At 47.5% G+C, this 20,418-nt stretch overlaps 1 protein-coding gene and 1 pseudogene across 6 annotated transcripts in view; both read right to left on the bottom strand.

Annotated features, from left to right (window-relative positions):
• The window catches only part of LOC126198831 (vascular endothelial growth factor receptor kdr-like), a 609,899-nt gene that overhangs the window by 287,465 nt on the left and 302,016 nt on the right, over positions 1-20,418 (bottom strand). The gene's annotated exons all lie outside the window — the stretch shown is intronic.
• Positions 5,496-5,613, bottom strand: LOC126199885 (5S ribosomal RNA; annotated as a pseudogene).

Here is a 20,418-nt window from a genome sequence, read left to right as displayed (position 1 = left end):
CTGACGGAGTACATCGAAAACGTTCGAAGAAAGGCAGCACGTTTTGTATTATCGCTAAATATGGGAGAGAGTGTCACAGAAATGATACAGGATTTGGGCTGGAAATCGTTAAAAAAACGGGTTTTTCGTTGCGACGGAATCTTCTCACGAAATTCCAATCACCAACTTTCTCCTCAGGAAGCAAAAATATTTTGTTGACACCGACCTACATAGGGAGGGACGATGACCACGATAAAAGAAGGGAAATCAGAACTCGTACGGAAAGGTATAGATTATCATTCTTTCCGCGGGCTTTACGAGACTGGAATAATAGAGAATTGTGGAGGTGGTTCGATGAACCTTCTGCCAGGCACTTGAATGTAATTTGCAGAGTATCCATGTAGAAATACATGTTAATGTAACTTAAACTAATGTACGCTAAGGTAAAACACACACACACACACACACACACACACACACACACACACACACACACACACACACACACACACACACACACACACATGCCCGAGGAAGGACTCGAACCCCCGACGGAGGCAGCCGCGCTTGGTGCAGGGACTGGCAATTGACCCTCAACGTAAACGTTACGCATAAACACACAAAGAAACTCACTACTCTAGCCGGCCGTTGTGGCCAAGCGGTTCTAGGCGCTTCAGTCTGGAACCGCGCGACCACTACGGTCGCAGGTTCGAATCCTGCCTCGGGCATGGATGTGTGTAAAGTCCTTATGTTTGTTCGGTTTAAGTAGTTCTAAGTTCTAGGGGACTGATGACCTCAGATGTTAAGTCCCATAGTGCTCAGAGCCATTTGAACCAAATTTCACTACTGTACGACTACACGAGTGCAGAACGATCACTGGAACCAGTCACATCAATTAAACATCGGAGTATGCGTATAAGATAAGAAACGAGGTGGTTCTTCGCGGTAGGCGATGACAGAAATAAGTGGAAAACACTGACAAGAAGAAGGGACAGGAGGATACGACATATGTCACAGCATCAGGGAAAGTTCCATGGTACGACAGGGAGCTGTAGAGCATAGAAACTATAGATTGCATCTACATCTACATGGATACTCTGCAAATCACATGTTTTTTGCTCGAGTATCATGTCGTTTTTGGAAACCCAGAATCTACTATGTAGGAATCAACTTGGATTCCGGAAACAGCGATCGTGTGAGACCCAACTCGCGTTATTTGTTCATGAGACCCAGAAAATATTAGATACAGGCTCCCAGGTAGATGCTATTTTTCTTGACTTCCGGAAGGCGTTCGATACAGTTCCGCACTGTCGCCTGATAAACAAAGTAAGAGCCTACGGAATATCAGACCAGCTGTGTGGCTGGATTGAAGATTTTTTAGCAAACAGAACACAGCATGTTGTTATCAATGGACAGACGTCTACAGACGTTAAGGTAACCTCTGGCGTGCCACAGGGGAGTGTTATGGGACCATTGCTTTTCACAATATATATAAATGACCTAGTAGATAGTGTCGGAAGTTCCATGCGGCTTTTCGCGGATGATGCTGTAGTATACAGAGAAGTTGCAGCATTAGAAAATTGTAGCGAAATGCAGGAAGATCTGCAGCGGATAGGCACTTGGTGCAGGGAGTGGCAACTGTCCCTTAACATAGACAAATGTAATGTATTGCGAATACATAGAAAGAAGGATCCTTTATTGTATGATTATATGATAGCGGAAGAAACACTGGTAGCAGTTACTTCTGTAAAATATCTGGGAGTATGCGTGCGGAACGATTTGAAGTGGAATGATCATATAAAATTAATTGTTGGTAAGGCGGGTACCAGGTTGAGATTCATTGGGAGAGTGCTTAGAAAATGTAGTCCAGCAACAAAGGAGGTGGCTTACAAAACACTCGTTCGACCTATACTTGAGTATTGCTCATCAGTGTGGGATCCGTACCAGATCGGGTTGACGGAGGAGATAGAGAAGATCCAAAGAAGAGCGGCGCGTTTCGTCACAGGGTTATTTGGTAACCGTGATAGCGTTACGGAGATGTTTAATAAACTCGAGTGGCAGACTCTGCAAGAGAGGCGCTCTGCATCGCGGTGTAGCTTGCTCGCCAGGTTTCGAGAGGGTGCGTTTCTGGATGAGGTATCGAGTATATTGCTTCCCCCTACTTATACCTCCCGAGGAGATCACGAATGTAAAATTAGAGAGATTAGAGCGCGCACGGAGGCTTTCAGACTGTCGTTCTTCCCGCGAACCATACGCGACTGGAACAGGAAAGGGAGGTAATGACAGTGGCACGTAAAGTGCCCTCCGCCACACACCGTTGGGTGGCTTGCGGAGTATGAATGTAGATGTAGATGTGCCTGGCAGAGGGTTCATTGAACCACCTTCACAATTCTCTATTATTCCAATCTCGTATAGCGCGCGTACAGAATGAACACCTATCTTTCCGTAAGAGCTCTGATTTCCCTTATTTTATTTTGGTGATCGTTCCTCCCTATGTATGTCAGTGTCAACAAAATATTTTCGCTTTCTGAGGAGAAAGTTGGTGATTGGAATTTCGTGAGAAGACTCCATCGCAACGAAAAACGCCTTTCTTTTAATGATGTCCAGCCCAATTCCTGTGTCATTTCTGTGACACTCTCTCCCATATTTCGCGATAACACAAAACGTGCTTCCTTTATTTGAACTTTTTCGATGTACTCCGTCAGTCCTATCTGGTAAGGATCCCATACTGCGCAGCAGTATTCTAAAAGAGGACGGACAAGCGCAGTGTAGGCAGTCTCCTTAGTAGGTCTGTTACATTATCTAAGTGTCCTGCCAATAAAACGCAGTCTTTCGTTAGCCTTCCCCACAACATTTTTTGTGTGTCCCTTCCAATTTAAGTTGTTCGTTATATCAAATCACTGAGGATGTCGGGAGAGGTGGTTACTCCGAGATGGAAAGGTTGGCACGGGGTACGAAGTCGTGGTGGGCCGCATCAAACCAGTAAAATATCTGGTAACAGAAAATCCATTTAAAGCGGAACGACTAGACGAAACTAATCGTAGGTATGGCAGATACCAGACAGATTCATCGGAATAATCCTCAGAAAGTGAAATCCATCCACAAAAGAGTCGCTTACAAAACCCTTGTCCGTCCAATACTTTTAATATCGCTCGTCAGTTTGGGAACCATACCTGACAGGACTGACGCAGGAAATACGGAAGATCAGAAGAAGAGCTGCGCGTTTCGTCACAGGATCGTTTAGCGAGCGCTAAAGAGTAATGGAGATGCTCAGCCAACAACACTGGCAGACGCTAAAAAACGTACGTTTTCCTTCTCGGTGTGGTTTATTATTACAATTCCGATAGCTTACATTCCCAGAAGAGTCAAGATATATATTGCTTCCTCTTACGTGTGTCCCGCGAAGAACAATGAAGGAAAAATTAGAGATACTGCAACTCTTAAGGAAGCTTACGAACAATCTTTCTTCCCGCAGACCATTCGCGAGTGGGTCAGGAAAGTAGGGAAATGGCAGTGGTGCACTAAGTACCCACCGGAACACACCATAAGGTGGAATGCGGCTTATCGATGTAAATTTAGAATCCACACTACATAGCCTACTTACTGGCAAGGGACATATCTCGGTTGGAACAGGAATTTTTATTTAATCATTTGTACAAAATGATTCAAATGGCTCTGAGCACTATGGGACTTTACTTCTAAGGTCATCAAGTCCCCTAGAACTTAGAACTACTTAAACCTAACTAACCTAAGGACATCACACACATCCATACCCGAGTCAGGATTCGAACCTGCGAAAGTAGCGGTCGCGCGGTTCCAGACTGTAGCGCCTAGAACCGCTCGGCCACCCCGGCCGGGAATCATTTGTACACAGACCATCTCACATTTCTAACCACGCCTGCGACGGCGTGTGATTGTGTTTCGCTTGGTTTGTACAGAATAGTACTGGAAATTTTGGAGGTCCAGGGGTAAGGAGCTGACCTGTTTAGTATTCGCGTTTCAATACAGCAAAAATTAACGAAACAATGTCTGGAATATTTTAAACATTATAGCATCCTAGTTAAGAAAGCTTTATCCAACGGGATACTGTGCAGCACAAGTTGATGACACATTCGCACTGTTTTTGGTGGCTTTTCTTTTTCAGAAGCACGAAGATTCATTTGACTGCTCAACTCAAGTTACACTGGAAGGACAGTGGATGAAGAAAACGACTTATGGACAATAACGCGATTAATAGTGTTCAAGATCGTAATGCTAGTGGAAGTGGCGCAAACAGTATTCCTCAGAGAAGCTAAGAGTTCTGGTGAGTATGAACGCTCACCAGGAAAGAAATCCAATACTGTTATTTTAACAAAATTTTCCGACGAACGTCTAACGTATTTATGAGGATTATCATACACTTACACGTGAAGTTGCGACCTAAAGCCCATCATCGTAGACACATTCATATACTAAATCATACCTAACATCAAAGAAATATTTGATTATGTGGAGAAAAGAGAGGTAATCACCCATTTCGAGGAAACAAGCCAATCAAAGAACTAGAGATAAAACAATACATTTCACCCAGTTTGGTACAGTAAGGCATGAAGGAAAATGTGTCCATTTCTGGCACCTGAAACACTGGGCAGCGCAAAAGGCAAGAGAAATTAGCCAAACAAAAGTTTAATGTTCTGCAGCGTTTCTAGCACGTCTCAAGAAAGAATAAAAAATATGCCGTAGACACATGACGCTTTTCATGACAGCCAGATATGTACAGGAAGACCGAGATATTCTTCATCACTCTGGGGCTCGTTTTGTCGAAGCAGTAAACCAGAAAACTGCAGTTTTGCAGATACAGCCACACTGCATTTGGAGCACTGATGAAAGTGGATTTAATTATGAACTTCTGGCACGACACTATCTAAATGAGGGGGAAGAATCAACAAGTCGTTTTGCATGACCTCCATGTTCACACATTATTTGACGCCATGCGGATTTTACCTTTGATCTACCCGACTTTAGAAAGAGCATTGTTGCAACAACTACTCCAGACAAACCGGTCAAGGTGTTTGGAAGAATTCAGCAGTGCCCCCGGTCCATTCTGCACACAGTACAACTTTTGAAACAAATGTTGGACTTTCAGTCAATGGGCACCTAACAAAAAACTGCATTTCTCTTCAAGAAAAACCTTTGGCGCGAAAGTTAAATGGCTACTGACGATAATCTTCCACCAAAAGTACATTTGGAGGCTAGAAAAGGTGGGAAAATGTTTAAAAAAATTAAAATCCTTCTTCCTGAATGTTGATAATGATGTCGCGAATACCCAAAAGCTTCTACTAAAAATACTAAACTCCGTCCGAACAGGTCTCGGAAGACCCAAAAAGTACTCAGTGGCCGCCGTATCATCCTCGGCCTATAGGGGTCACTGGGTACGGATATGGAGGGGCGTGCGGTCAGCACACCCTGACTGGAGCCGCTACTTCTGAATCAAGAAGCTCCTCAAATGGCCTCACAAGGGCTGAGTACACCCCGTTCGCCAACAGCGCTCGGCAGACCGGATGGTCAACCACTCGAGTGCTAGCCAAGCCCGACAGCGCTTAACTTCGGTGACCTGACGGGAACCGGTGTTACCACTGCGGCAAGGCCGTTGGCCAAAAGCGTTTACTACTTTCTGATTCTTGGACTGCTCGTAAGGACACAATAATAGTAAATGATTCATTTGCGGGTGAAGATACTTAATGCTTTATCATTCCGCCAAAAACAACAAAACATATACAGCCTTTGGATGTGTCTTTCTTCCAGCAATTTAAAATATATGCACGAAGGATAATAGACGCTATAATGATCCTCTGTAATGACTTCGACACGTAATTAAGAAACAGAATTTTCATAATGACCATGCATTCTGTTATTCATAACCAGCTGTGTGCTTCCTGTGTATCAGCGTATGTTTTAATATTCCTGACAAGCCGCTGGGCCGGCCGCGGTGGCCGAGCGGTTCTAGGCGCTTCAGTCTGGAACGGCGCGACTGCTACGGTCGCAGGTTCGTATCCTGCCTCAGGCATGGATGTGTGTGATGTCCTTAGGTCAGTTAGGTTTAGGTAGTTCTAAGTTCGGGGGGACTGGTGACAGATTTTAAGTCCCATAGTGTTCAGAGCCATTTGAACAAGCTGCTAGGTGCAACACTCCCCGCACATGATGCTGAATTTAAGAATGTGAGTCAAGTGGCACTTTATTTTACAACTCAGCATTGTGATTGTGAGGAATGTCCAGACAGTGCCTTCGCAAAATGCACCTATTGTTATTCCGCGTATCGTTTCATCCATTTTGTTGAGGAACGTCATGTACATTTTTCGAGTCAGTGAGCAAAGAGTAACGCAATCTAATAGCTTCACCATCCTAATCACAGTGGTGTGTAAAGCTTCTAAATACAACTGGGACACAGAATTCCTGTTCGGACCAAGAGGCTTCGCTGTTGAGTAGACCATCACGGCGCGCCATTGGGTCGTGCCACGATCCATGATGAAAGTTGTGTCTCCTCACAAGTTGGCTATACGGCCGTATCGCTCAGTGAAAACGAGGATACTTTGACTACCAGGAAGTGGACTGGTTGCAACAGGACATCCCTTGTAAACCGAACAAGTCCCTTGTTTTTGTAAGTACTGGGTGGAGCAGATTGCTCCTCTGAGACCTGTGGGCGCACCCACTGAACGACACGTCCGGTGGGCCACAGACAGGGCAAACGTCCATCCCGTGGCTCGAACTAACAGGAAGGAAGCGGCGGGGGAGTCGGACAGCCGCCGGAACCAGATACCATCCACCGTCCCAGGGGACTCGGCCGAATGACGGAGCCGCGGCGTGGGCGGCGCGCCGGCAGCTGCTGCTCTCGGCTGCTTTGGTCGGCCGCTCGCGTTCGAAACGGAGGAAAGAAGGAAGGTTACAGAAGGTTCGTTTGAGCAGTTACCAGACAGCGCCAGACAACAGGTGTACTGCTCATGCGCAGCTACGATGACGTAGGCAGCCCGTGCTTGGTGCTTGCTCTGCTCATACGCTTTTCGTCGCATTTCTGGTGGAATTTCGTGCGTGGTGGGGCATCACGTGACCATGTGCAGCCCTGCGGCATGTTGTTGAGAGGACATACAGAGTTGTACGTAGAGCAATTGCTTTATCATATCCCACCCAGATAAAGGATTCGAATAAGGAAGCAGTTCTTGGCAAAATATCATTTCAAAATTAGACTCCACAGCTCGAAGTACCATAACATTTTGCTATGGGGTGAATGACAGATTTTTTTAAATTTAATTTCTTTTTTTAAATTCGTACTCTGCAATATTGTTATGTAGCATTTCCAACAGGTTTACATCCACACAGCACTGCAGAAAGCTAGTAAGAATAAAGGACAATAAATTTCGTGACTATTTCAAAATGTGCAAAAAATTAACAAGGTTGTCTGTGATGCAAAGAAACTGTACAACTGACAGTTTATATTCTACTCTAGGATTAAATATGAAGCCATGTGCTGAGTTTAAACGATAAAACACGGTATGCTGCCAGTCTACAATTTACCATAGAATGGCTTTCTATGAATTTAAGTACTAGACAAGTGCCTTGTGATCGAAAAACACTTTCACAGAAGGCAGATTTGTAAAATTCTGCTACAGCTGTCATATTTGAAACAAAATATTTAGTTAAACAACTGACCAAATTTGCCTACTTAGCTTCAAGTGAATGTTTACGTATGTTCGTACGTATGTAGCATTAAGAGATCTTACAGTGTCATAAAAGGAACAGGACATCAGAGTCTACTCCAACCAGCATAGGAATTTCATGAACCATACTAAAATGCTTCATTCTGCTCTAATTGCACATTTCTATGTCCAGATGCACTCTGAAGTACCTGATATTCAGCTTTTCATGTGGTTTTCGTGATAATTTTCTCGGAGGCCCAGTAGTGTATTCTCATGTTTGGTTCTTTATTATGATATAATGTCATTTGTCCCAGAAAAAGAAAATTTGCACTTGAGATTGAACGAAGTTTAAAGTAGCCAACAGTGCGGAATGAAACACTTAGTTTCAAATTAACTGACTCAGAGGAAAAAAATTAATAGAAGCAAATTTCTCTACAAAACAGACAGAAATAGCTTCTTTAAGACATTAATGGTTGATTGCTAATATCGTGGAAATAGTATAGAATCAGAAAATTGAAACTAGCAACTTATTTTGGTCTTTCATGGTTATGAGAATGTATATTACTTCACTTGATGGCTCCCGGCCACAGAAATCTGTTTTGATTTCATTTGACGTGGGAGCTGTAAACGAAGAGACCAGCAATATTAGGAAGACACGAAACATACACGGGTCACGTGGGGAAGGACCCTCCCCCCCCCCCCCCTCCCCACTATAACTCAGCTTGCTTTGCGCATGTGCGAATCTGGCAGCTTGGGCGCGCCGGAAAAATTTTTCCGGGTAGCATCTGGCTACTTGCTGCTACAGCTCACACAGCAAACAGCCACGCTTGGGTAGTCAGAAGTGGGAGGAAGGCACTGCTCATATGCGAATTCAGCTCTGCGCATGCGCACGAGCCCGCTGGCAACTGCTCATGCGAACCTAGAGAAACGCCCCATCCAAAAGTTCGTCGCTAGAGATGGGAGTCAAGCTCAGATGGACAATAAGGGGAAAGAAATTGTCTGATCTCGTACAAGATAGATAAATGGTGAAGGCTTTGGCAGATGATCCTGAACGTCAATAACTGTATCTTATTGCGCATACATAGGAAAATAAATCTAGTACTGAACAATTACACAACTGACGACATATTGCTGAAAACCATTTACCATAAGGTATCTTGCAGTAACTGTCTAGAGCACCCTTATGTGGAATCTAGTAGTAAAATGACAAATCAGAAAGTGCTTGCGCCCCCCCCCCCCATTTTTAAGCCAAATTACGGCTGTAAATGCGAAGTCAACATATCCATTACCAGCGTTGGACCTTTCTTGGTTCGTGCGGCTGTTAGTTGTTAAAGATGGCGGTTGTGCTTCACATGTACACGGCGTTAGAGCAACGAAATGTTATTCGTTTTCTATGGACCGAGGGACGAACGCCCATCGAGATCTACAGGGAAACGCAGCCCACATATGGGGAAAACTGTCTCGCTTTGAGAACTGCGAGGTTGTGGTGGTGTGAGTTCGACAAAGACCGTGAAGTCTTGCATGACAATGAGCAGTCGGGGAGGCCGCCTTCGTCGGTCACGGCACCATTTCCCGTGGATACAATTGTGAAAGCAAATCGGCGTGTGCACATCACGGCCATTTCCCGGGAGCTTGGAAAATCGTATAGTAGTGCTTACGACATCGTTAACGGGGCCTTAGAGTACCGGAAGGTTTCATACCGGTGGGTGCCTAAGCAGCTGGATGACATGATGAAAGGCAAACAAATGGTGTCTTTACTGAACCATCTGGAACAGCACTCCAAGGAGGGTGAAAGTTTCCTGGACCGCATTGTTACTGGCGATGAAACGCGGATAGTGCATTTCACGCCGGAATCCAAGCAGCAGAGCATGGTGTGGAAACATCCCGGTTCGCCGGTGACAAAAAAATTGCATTCAGCGACATCTGTCGGAAAAATGTCAACGGATTTCTGGAATAGCCGTGGACCGCCACAAGGTACAAATGTCAATGCCGATAATTATTGTTCCACACTGTCACGTCTGCGGGTTGCCATCAAGCGAAGGCGCCGAGGGGTTCTCGATGTGGACAACGTGATTCCGCTCCACGACAATCTGAGACCACATGTGGCGATCAGAAATGCCGAAAAAGCCCCGGGCATTTCACGGGGAGATTTTGGGCCACCCACCGTACAGTCCAGACCCCGCCTTTAGTGATTTCCAAGTTTTCGGGCAGCTGAAGAAGTTCCTGGCAGGACAGCGATTCACAAGTGACGAAGCCAAGACAGCAGTCCGACAGTGGTTCCGTAGTCAGCCAGACGAATTCTAGCGCAGAGGTATCTCAAATTTCGTGCTCCAATGGGACAAATGTGTGACCAGTGTGGGGACTATGTAGAAAAATAGTGTAAGGTGTGTAGAATAGGATGTGTATGTCTCACTGGCTCTATGTATGGTATCTAACTTTGCCTAGTAAAAAAGTAGGCCTAAGACCTTAATTTGCCCTCGTATCAAACGCAAACACCAGACTGGAGATTCTAAGGAAGAGTCTTAAGGAAATTTAACTCATCCACAAAGGGAATGACATACAAAGCGCTTGTTCGAGCGATCTTGAGTATTTGTCATCTATCTGGGATCCTTACCAGGTCCGACTGATAGGGGAGGGAGGGAGGGGGGGAGGGAAGGGGGAGAGAGATCACAGAAGGTTTTGAGAGGGAGCGGGGACAACAACGAGGCAGGCAGACAACAACGAGGCAGGCAGACAACAACGAGGCAGGCAGACAACAACGAGGCAGGCAGACAACAACGAGGCAGGCAGACAACAACGAGGCAGGCAGACAACAACGAGGCAGGCAGACAACAACGAGGCAGGCAGACAACAACGAGGCAGGCAGACAACAACGAGGCAGGCAGACAACAACGAGGCAGGCAGACAACAACGAGGCAGGCAGACAACAACGAGGCAGGCAGACAACAACGAGGCAGGCAGACAACAACGAGGCAGGCAGACAACAACGAGGCAGGCAGACAACAACGAGGCAGGCAGACAACAACGAGGCAGGCAGACAACAACGAGGCAGGCAGACAACAACGAGGCAGGCAGACAACAACGAGGCAGGCAGACAACAACGAGGCAGGCAGACAACAACGAGGCAGGCGGACAACAACGAGGCAGGCGGACAACAACGAGGCAGGCGGACAACAACGAGGCAGGCGGACAACAACGAGGCAGGCGGACAACAACGAGGCAGGCGGACAACAACGAGGCAGGCGGACAACAACGAGGCAGGCGGACAACAACGAGGCAGGCGGACAACAACGAGGCAGGCGGACAACAACGAGGCAGGCGGACAACAACGAGGCAGGCGGACAACAACGAGGCAGGCGGACAACAACGAGGCAGGCGGACAACAACGAGGCAGGCGGACAACAACGAGGCAGGCGGACAACAACGAGGCAGGCAGACAACAACGAGGCAGGCAGACAACAACGAGGCAGGCAGACAACAACGAGGCAGGCAGACAACAACGAGGCAGGCAGACAACAACGAGGCAGGCAGACAACAACGAGGCAGGCAGACAACAACGAGGCAGGCAGACAACAACGAGGCAGGCAGACAACAACGAGGCAGGCAGACAACAACGAGGCAGGCAGACAACAACGAGGCAGGCAGACAACAACGAGGCAGGCAGACAACAACGAGGCAGGCAGACAACAACGAGGCAGGCAGACAACAACGAGGCAGGCAGACAACAACGAGGCAGGCAGACAACAACGAGGCAGGCAGACAACAACGAGGCAGGCAGACAACAACGAGGCAGGCAGACAACAACGAGGCAGGCAGACAACAACGAGGCAGGCAGACAACAACGAGGCAGGCAGACAACAACGAGGCAGGCAGACAACAACGAGGCAGGCAGACAACAACGAGGCAGGCAGACAACAACGAGGCAGGCAGACAACAACGAGGCAGGCAGACAACAACGAGGCAGGCAGGCAACAACGAGGCAGGCAGACAACAACGAGGCAGGCAGACAACAACGAGGCAGGCAGACAACAACGAGGCAGGCAGACAACAACGAGGCAGGCAGACAACAACGAGGCAGGCAGACAACAACGAGGCAGGCAGACAACAACGAGGCAGGCAGACAACAACGAGGCAGGCAGACAACAACGAGGCAGGCAGACAACAACGAGGCAGGCAGACAACAACGAGGCAGGCAGACAACAACGAGGCAGGCAGACAACAACGAGGCAGGCAGACAACAACGAGGCAGGCAGACAACAACGAGGCAGGCAGACAACAACGAGGCAGGCAGACAACAACGAGGCAGGCAGACAACAACGAGGCAGACAGACAACAACGAGGCAGACAGACAACAACGAGGCAGACAGACAACAACGAGGCAGACAGACAACAACGAGGCAGACAGACAACAACGAGGCAGACAGACAACAACGAGGCAGACAGACAACAACGAGGCAGACAGACAACAACGAGGCAGACAGACAACAACGAGGCAGACAGACAACAACGAGGCAGACAGACAACAACGAGGCAGACAGACAACAACGAGGCAGACAGACAACAACGAGGCAGACAGACAACAACGAGGCAGACAGACAACAACGAGGCAGACAGACAACAACGAGGCAGACAGACAACAACGAGGCAGACAGACAACAACGAGGCAGACAGACAACAACGAGGCAGACAGACAACAACGAGGCAGACAGACAACAACGAGGCAGACAGACAACAACGAGGCAGACAGACAACAACGAGGCAGACAGACAACAACGAGGCAGACAGACAACAACGAGGCAGACAGACAACAACGAGGCAGACAGACAACAACGAGGCAGACAGACAACAACGAGGCAGACAGACAACAACGAGGCAGACAGACAACAACGAGGCAGACAGACAACAACGAGGCAGACAGACAACAACGAGGCAGACAGACAACAACGAGGCAGACAGACAACAACGAGGCAGACAGACAACAACGAGGCAGACAGACAACAACGAGGCAGACAGACAACAACGAGGCAGACAGACAACAACGAGGCAGACAGACAACAACGAGGCAGACAGACAACAACGAGGCAGACAGACAACAACGAGGCAGACAGACAACAACGAGGCAGACAGACAACAACGAGGCAGACAGACAACAACGAGGCAGACAGACAACAACGAGGCAGACAGACAACAACGAGGCAGACAGACAACAACGAGGCAGACAGACAACAACGAGGCAGACAGACAACAACGAGGCAGACAGACAACAACGAGGCAGACAGACAACAACGAGGCAGACAGACAACAACGAGGCAGACAGACAACAACGAGGCAGACAGACAACAACGAGGCAGACAGACAACAACGAGGCAGACAGACAACAACGAGGCAGACAGACAACAACGAGGCAGACAGACAACAACGAGGCAGACAGACAACAACGAGGCAGACAGACAACAACGAGGCAGACAGACAACAACGAGGCAGACAGACAACAACGAGGCAGACAGACAACAACGAGGCAGACAGACAACAACGAGGCAGACAGACAACAACGAGGCAGACAGACAACAACGAGGCAGACAGACAACAACGAGGCAGACAGACAACAACGAGGCAGACAGACAACAACGAGGCAGACAGACAACAACGAGGCAGACAGACAACAACGAGGCAGACAGACAACAACGAGGCAGACAGACAACAACGAGGCAGACAGACAACAACGAGGCAGACAGACAACAACGAGGCAGACAGACAACAACGAGGCAGACAGACAACAACGAGGCAGACAGACAACAACGAGGCAGACAGACAACAACGAGGCAGACAGACAACAACGAGGCAGACAGACAACAACGAGGCAGACAGACAACAACGAGGCAGACAGACAACAACGAGGCAGACAGACAACAACGAGGCAGACAGACAACAACGAGGCAGACAGACAACAACGAGGCAGACAGACAACAACGAGGCAGACAGACAACAACGAGGCAGACAGACAACAACGAGGCAGACAGACAACAACGAGGCAGACAGACAACAACGAGGCAGACAGACAACAACGAGGCAGACAGACAACAACGAGGCAGACAGACAACAACGAGGCAGACAGACAACAACGAGGCAGACAGACAACAACGAGGCAGACAGACAACAACGAGGCAGACAGACAACAACGAGGCAGACAGACAACAACGAGGCAGACAGACAACAACGAGGCAGACAGACAACAACGAGGCAGACAGACAACAACGAGGCAGACAGACAACAACGAGGCAGACAGACAACAACGAGGCAGACAGACAACAACGAGGCAGACAGACAACAACGAGGCAGACAGACAACAACGAGGCAGACAGACAACAACGAGGCAGACAGACAACAACGAGGCAGACAGACAACAACGAGGCAGACAGACAACAACGAGGCAGACAGACAACAACGAGGCAGACAGACAACAACGAGGCAGACAGACAACAACGAGGCAGACAGACAACAACGAGGCAGACAGACAACAACGAGGCAGACAGACAACAACGAGGCAGACAGACAACAACGAGGCAGACAGACAACAACGAGGCAGACAGACAACAACGAGGCAGACAGACAACAACGAGGCAGACAGACAACAACGAGGCAGACAGACAACAACGAGGCAGACAGACAACAACGAGGCAGACAGACAACAACGAGGCAGACAGACAACAACGAGGCAGACAGACAACAACGAGGCAGACAGACAACAACGAGGCAGACAGACAACAACGAGGCAGACAGACAACAACGAGGCAGACAGACAACAACGAGGCAGACAGACAACAACGAGGCAGACAGACAACAACGAGGCAGACAGACAACAACGAGGCAGACAGACAACAACGAGGCAGACAGACAACAACGAGGCAGACAGACAACAACGAGGCAGACAGACAACAACGAGGCAGACAGACAACAACGAGGCAGACAGACAACAACGAGGCAGACAGACAACAACGAGGCAGACAGACAACAACGAGGCAGACAGACAACAACGAGGCAGACAGACAACAACGAGGCAGACAGACAACAACGAGGCAGACAGACAACAACGAGGCAGACAGACAACAACGAGGCAGACAGACAACAACGAGGCAGACAGACAACAACGAGGCAGACAGACAACAACGAGGCAGACAGACAACAACGAGGCAGACAGACAACAACGAGGCAGACAGAAAGGGGAGGTGGGGGAGGGTGAAAAAATGGGACGAATCTTTATGAAAACTACCGTACACGTGACCAGTAAGTTATAAAGAGTGGCACATTGCAGAAAATATTTGTGTGACTTTGTCCGTATTCATTCTAAAAAATTAATATACTGCCTACATAGATGCATACAAAACAATGTATTAAACGACGATCTAATGGAAGGTGTATGAATGACATCAGAAAACATTCAACAGCAGTAAATACAACATGTTGAGAACTGCACTTTGGTTGATAAAATTACGCATACCCACATCAACACTATATTCTTTTCCGGTGCACACGAATTGCACTCCCATTTAACTGCTCGTCACACATACGAAACTGATCGTTTTCGGATTAATTTGCTGAGCAACATGGACTGTCTACAAGCCACGTTCCACGACTAAGGAGGGAATGACTGTCTACTCCCTATGCGAACACCACACTATAGCTAAAATTTGAACTAACCAAAGGAGGGCCGGTCAGGTTTTGCGCTTGTAGTTAACAGTTTACAGGCTAGGCGTATCAATTTTTTCATGACGGTCGTAATGTAACAGGTTTACGATGATTGTCGATCACCGAAGTACTGATTACTCCGACTCAATTGGAAGCTGTTTTTCTTCTGACGTGATATTAAAAAAAAAATCAGCTAGTTATTTGCGAAACGAGAGTTGGTGGCAAACGACGACGATACTTGCTTCAGTAGATGAATTAACTGGAACGTGAGAAATTGACGCAGTCCCTTTTCTGCAACAAACTGACGCCCATTAACATCTCTGAGTGCGTGTCCGCATTGCCTGTGGATAGGTGAGTATGTGATCAGGCAGTAAGTTCTGAATGTGTGTGACTATTTTGAACTCTGAAACAGTTTTCTGAGTTCTAATCCTAACTTACAGCGCTGCTCTGTAATTAAGCTACACTCCTGGAAATGGAAAAAAGAACACATTGACACCGGTGTGTCAGACCCACCATACTTGCTCCGGACACTGCGAGAGGGCTGTACAAGCAATGATCACACGCACGGCACAGCGGACACACCAGGAACCGCGGTGTTGGCCGTCGAATGGCGCTAGCTGCGCAGCATTTGTGCACCGCCGCCGTCAGTGTCAGCCAGTTTGCCGTGGCATACGGAGCTCCATCGCAGTCTTTAACACTGGTAGCATGCCGCGACAGCGTGGACGTGAACCGTATGTGCAGTTGACGGACTTTGAGCGAGGGCGTATAGTGGGCATGCGGGAGGCCGGGTGGACGTACCGCCGAATTGCTCAACACGTGGGGCGTGAGGTCTCCACAGTACATCGATGTTGTCGCCAGTGGTCGGCGGAAGGTGCACGTGCCCGTCGACCTGGGACCGGACCGCAGCGACGCACGGATGCACGCCAAGACCGTAGGATCCTACGCAGTGCCGTAGGGGACCGCACCGCCACTTCCCAGCAAATTAGGGACACTGTTGCTCCTGGGGTATCGGCGAGGACCATTCGCAACCGTCTCCATGAAGCTGGGCTGCGGTCCCGCACACCGTTAGGCCGTCTTCCGCTCACGCCCCAACATCGTGCAGCCCGCCTCCAGTGGTGTCGCGACAGGCGTGAATGGAGGGACGAATGGAGACGTGTCGTCTTCAGCGATGAGAGTCGCTTCTGCCTTGGTGCCAATGATGGTCGTATGCGTGTTTGGCGCCGTGCAGGTGAGCGCCACAATCAGGACTGCATACGACCGAGGCACACAGGGCCAACACCCGGCATCATGGTGTGGGGAGCGATCTCCTACACTGGCCGTACACCACTGGTGATCGTCGAGGGGACACTGAATAGTGCACGGTGCATCCAAACCGTCATCGAACCCATCGTTCTACCATTCCTAGACTGGCAAGGGATCTTGCTGTTCCAACAGGACAATGCACGTCCGCATGTATCGCGTGCCACCCAACGTGCTCTAGAAGGTGTAAGTCAACTACCCTGGCCAGCAAGATCTCCGGATCTGTCCCCCATTGAGCATGTTTGGGACTGGATGAAGCGTCGTCTCACGCGGTCTGCACGTCCAGCACGAACGCTGGTCCAACTGAGGCGCCAGGTGGAAATGGCATGGCAAGCCATTCCACAGGACTACATCCAGCATCTCTACGATCGTCTCCATGGGAGAATAGCAGCCTGCATTGCTGCGAAAGGTGGATACACACTGTACTAGTGCCGACATTGTGCATGCTCTGTTGCCTGTGTCTACGTGCCTGTGGTTCTGTCAGTGTGATCATGTGATGTATCTGACCCCAGGAATGTGTCAATAAAGTTTCCCCTTCCTGGGACAATGAATTCACGGTGTTCTTATTTCAATTTCCAGGAGTGTATTTATTTCTTGATTTCATTATTCTGCTTACTTCATGTGCAGTAAGTAAATGGCAGACATCTGTTTGAAAAGATCACTTCGTTAGGACACTTAAAGAACTTCTGTTCTGTAATATATGAGCTTATTCATTGTAGATGTGCTAAATGTTACGATCTGCGATGAATATTTCGAGGAACCTATCAACTAACTGGTTACAGTCACTTCACCAATTATAAGTAATGAAGAAACAATTAGAAACGTAACAAGCTACTTTTTTGATTAGTAGTTAATCGCGTGTTATGTTGGCCTCTCATGCAATGACCTCATCGATAAAGAAGAGTTAATTAACAACAGCATAGCGTGTCAAATTGTGGACTGGAACCGGCGTTATGGTCACTGCATTCTACACACACGCATCAGGGACTACGCTCCCTCAAGTGCGTATAGCTTTAATCTTGCACTGCAGGGCGAAACGCGACCTCAATTTCGCCTGTAGTTGAAGGATACATCGGCGTGTTGTTGTCATTGTGAAACAAGGAAAGCGCTGGTATACTTCCTTCTAAGATTCGAAGTAATGTAAAATACAAATAACAAGGAAAGAACAAAGACCAGGCTTTATTGTCACGTCGACGGTGAGGCCACTACAGATGTGGCCCAAGGCCCCGGACAGGGTGAAGATGGGAAAGAAATTCAGCCACATTATTTCCGAAGTTAGTACCCTGGCATTCGTCTTGGTCGATCCAGGGGAACCAGGATGGCCGGAGGCTGTAACTATCAGGAGCTTTACTACTTCAGTCGTCGCGAAGCTACAGCGAATAATTGAAATCTCAGCTTGCAGAGCAAGAAGACAGTTAAAAGGGTAGGCTACTATTACCAGGTTTCTAGTGGTCTGGGCGACACACACACACACACACACACACACACACACACACACACACACACACACACACACACACAGAGAGAGAGTTTTACTTTGACACCGGTTTTTGGGGTCGTATCTTTTTTTTTTTTTTTTTTTTTCCAACTCTGGTTCCTGGTTTAACCTGAATGTTGCAATCGGTCAAAACAGCCATTTCTGAACTACCCAATTTTCGGATATTTAGTGCTATTATTTCCTGTAATAAACTTAGAAAACGAACAAAGACTGAAAAAATCTCTCAGTTTCAAGATACGCAGAATCAAAATATTAAATTAAATAGGCAAATAAAACTAAACTTCGTCCGTCAACCGTTCGCTGCTTTTCTGTGGTTGAATACTAGGAGAAAATCTCCAGTATCTCCAAGTGATTCTAATTATTTGGAATCACTGCCCAAAAATCATTTTGTAATTGAGGATCATAACAATATTTGGGAATTACGAACAGTCAGTACGTAAGTGTGAAAAATGAATATGAAGAACTATTTTGATTGTTAATTTGACAGTTTTCAAAGGCTACAAGCAGATAAAGACATATCGTGTAGACACAGGTTGCAGATCAGCTTCTCTCTATGTTTAACGCAAACTATGAATGAATTGTTAAGTTTTAAGTTTTCTCCTCATCTGATGTCGCAAATTTGTTGTGGTTCCTCCAGTTTTTAATCTTTTAAATCGAATGGAGCATTGTACTTAAATGATACCGGACTTCGTAAAGTATTTCCAAACTACGGATGGTGCCATTCTGTAATACAACTGATGTCCGACGACGACGCGAGGAACTACCATATATACCACACGAGGCAAGTCTTACGCTCTGCATGTACATGCGTACCATCTAACAGGCCATGCCACATGGTAACAGCTACAATATTGTCTCAGCAACGCTGTTCCAATTCCAACGCCACGTGTTTACTGCGCGTTCCTATCGGCATTGTTATTAAAACAGCACTGATCGCTTTATCCATTTTCTGTTATAAAGTAATATTTCGAAGGAATAAAAATTTTACGAATGAAATATGTGGCGAGGGCCTTCCAGCGAATAGACCTGATCGCATGGTGCAAGTTTTTTGAGGTGACACCACTTCGGCGACTTGCCCGTCGATGAGGATGAAATGATGATTACGAAGACGACACAAACAACCAGTCCTTGAGAGGAGAAAATCTCCAACCCAGCCGGGAATCGAACCCGGGCCTCCCGGCATGACAAGCCGGCGCGCTGTCTTCTCAGTTATGGTGGTGGACAATTTACGGATAAAAATTACTCGTTTTTAAAAGGGTTTATTTATCATCAAATTTAGCACGGTTGCTATGGCTAATTGATATTTCGGTCTTTTAGCCTGTTAGTAAAAAGACCTGTTATAACCGAGACCGAAAAATACCGGTTATTCAGACCTAAAATACCGGTCTCTATTTTAACCGGTCGGTTTATGCCATCCCTAATTCCAATGCTCACATCCGATCGAGGTTTCCCTTGCCATGCGAATGTCTTCCCAAATGGAAACCTACTGCGCAACGTCCAGCCTGATGCGATATTTGGCCGAAAAGAACAAAAACAACTAACAGTAATTAGAGATGTAGTAAAATAGAAGCTAGTGGGGGGGAGGGGGGGGGGAAGAGATTAAGATTGAAACCCGGATCCATTTGTTAAACTTGTTTTACGAATGCATATAACACGAATTTATTACGTCATTCGGGAGAGAGTACCAAACTTATGTACCCACGCATGCAAAGCTAGTGGTTTGTCATTGGAGAGAAAAATTCCCATTCGCTAATAAAATCTGCATTATGCGCGCTTCTTCCCGGCACAGGAGACTTGATTTATGACATATGCGCTGCTTTAGTTGCTGACGAATGGGCAGAAAAAGCTACGGCGCGTTGAGACAGCTGTGGAGACGCAAGAAACCCTCGGCAAACACTTCCACGGCGCTGCGGTGCATTCCTGCACACGAGGCACGCCTAGCCAGCAGCAGTGACGTCACCCACGACTGCCGCGTTCAGTTGTCTACAGCTCCGTGCTGTCAGCTGGCAACAGATCCTGGTACAGCTGCTTTCACACAGACCCGACTTATACCGCTGGGCGTGCGACAGACGCGCTCTGTGGAACCAAGAGCTGAGTGCTTGCGAGAGGCAGTTGGGTAAAGGATTCTGACGAACGGTTGCTTTTTGCTTTCTTACTGAAAAAGTACTCGTGCCAAGGCCACGCAATGTTAGCAACTGGAAAGCTGTATGGGCATTAAGGGTAACTTGCAGGAATTATCAAGAATAAGGGAAAATTCATAAATATCCGTTAAATTCTTCAAAATAT

Source organism: Schistocerca nitens, chromosome 8 (genome assembly GCF_023898315.1).
Source record: "Schistocerca nitens isolate TAMUIC-IGC-003100 chromosome 8, iqSchNite1.1, whole genome shotgun sequence".
Taxonomy (NCBI): domain Eukaryota; kingdom Metazoa; phylum Arthropoda; class Insecta; order Orthoptera; family Acrididae; genus Schistocerca; species Schistocerca nitens.
The sequence above is the reverse complement of the archived record's forward strand: the minus strand, read 5'-3'. Positions and strand labels throughout refer to the sequence as shown.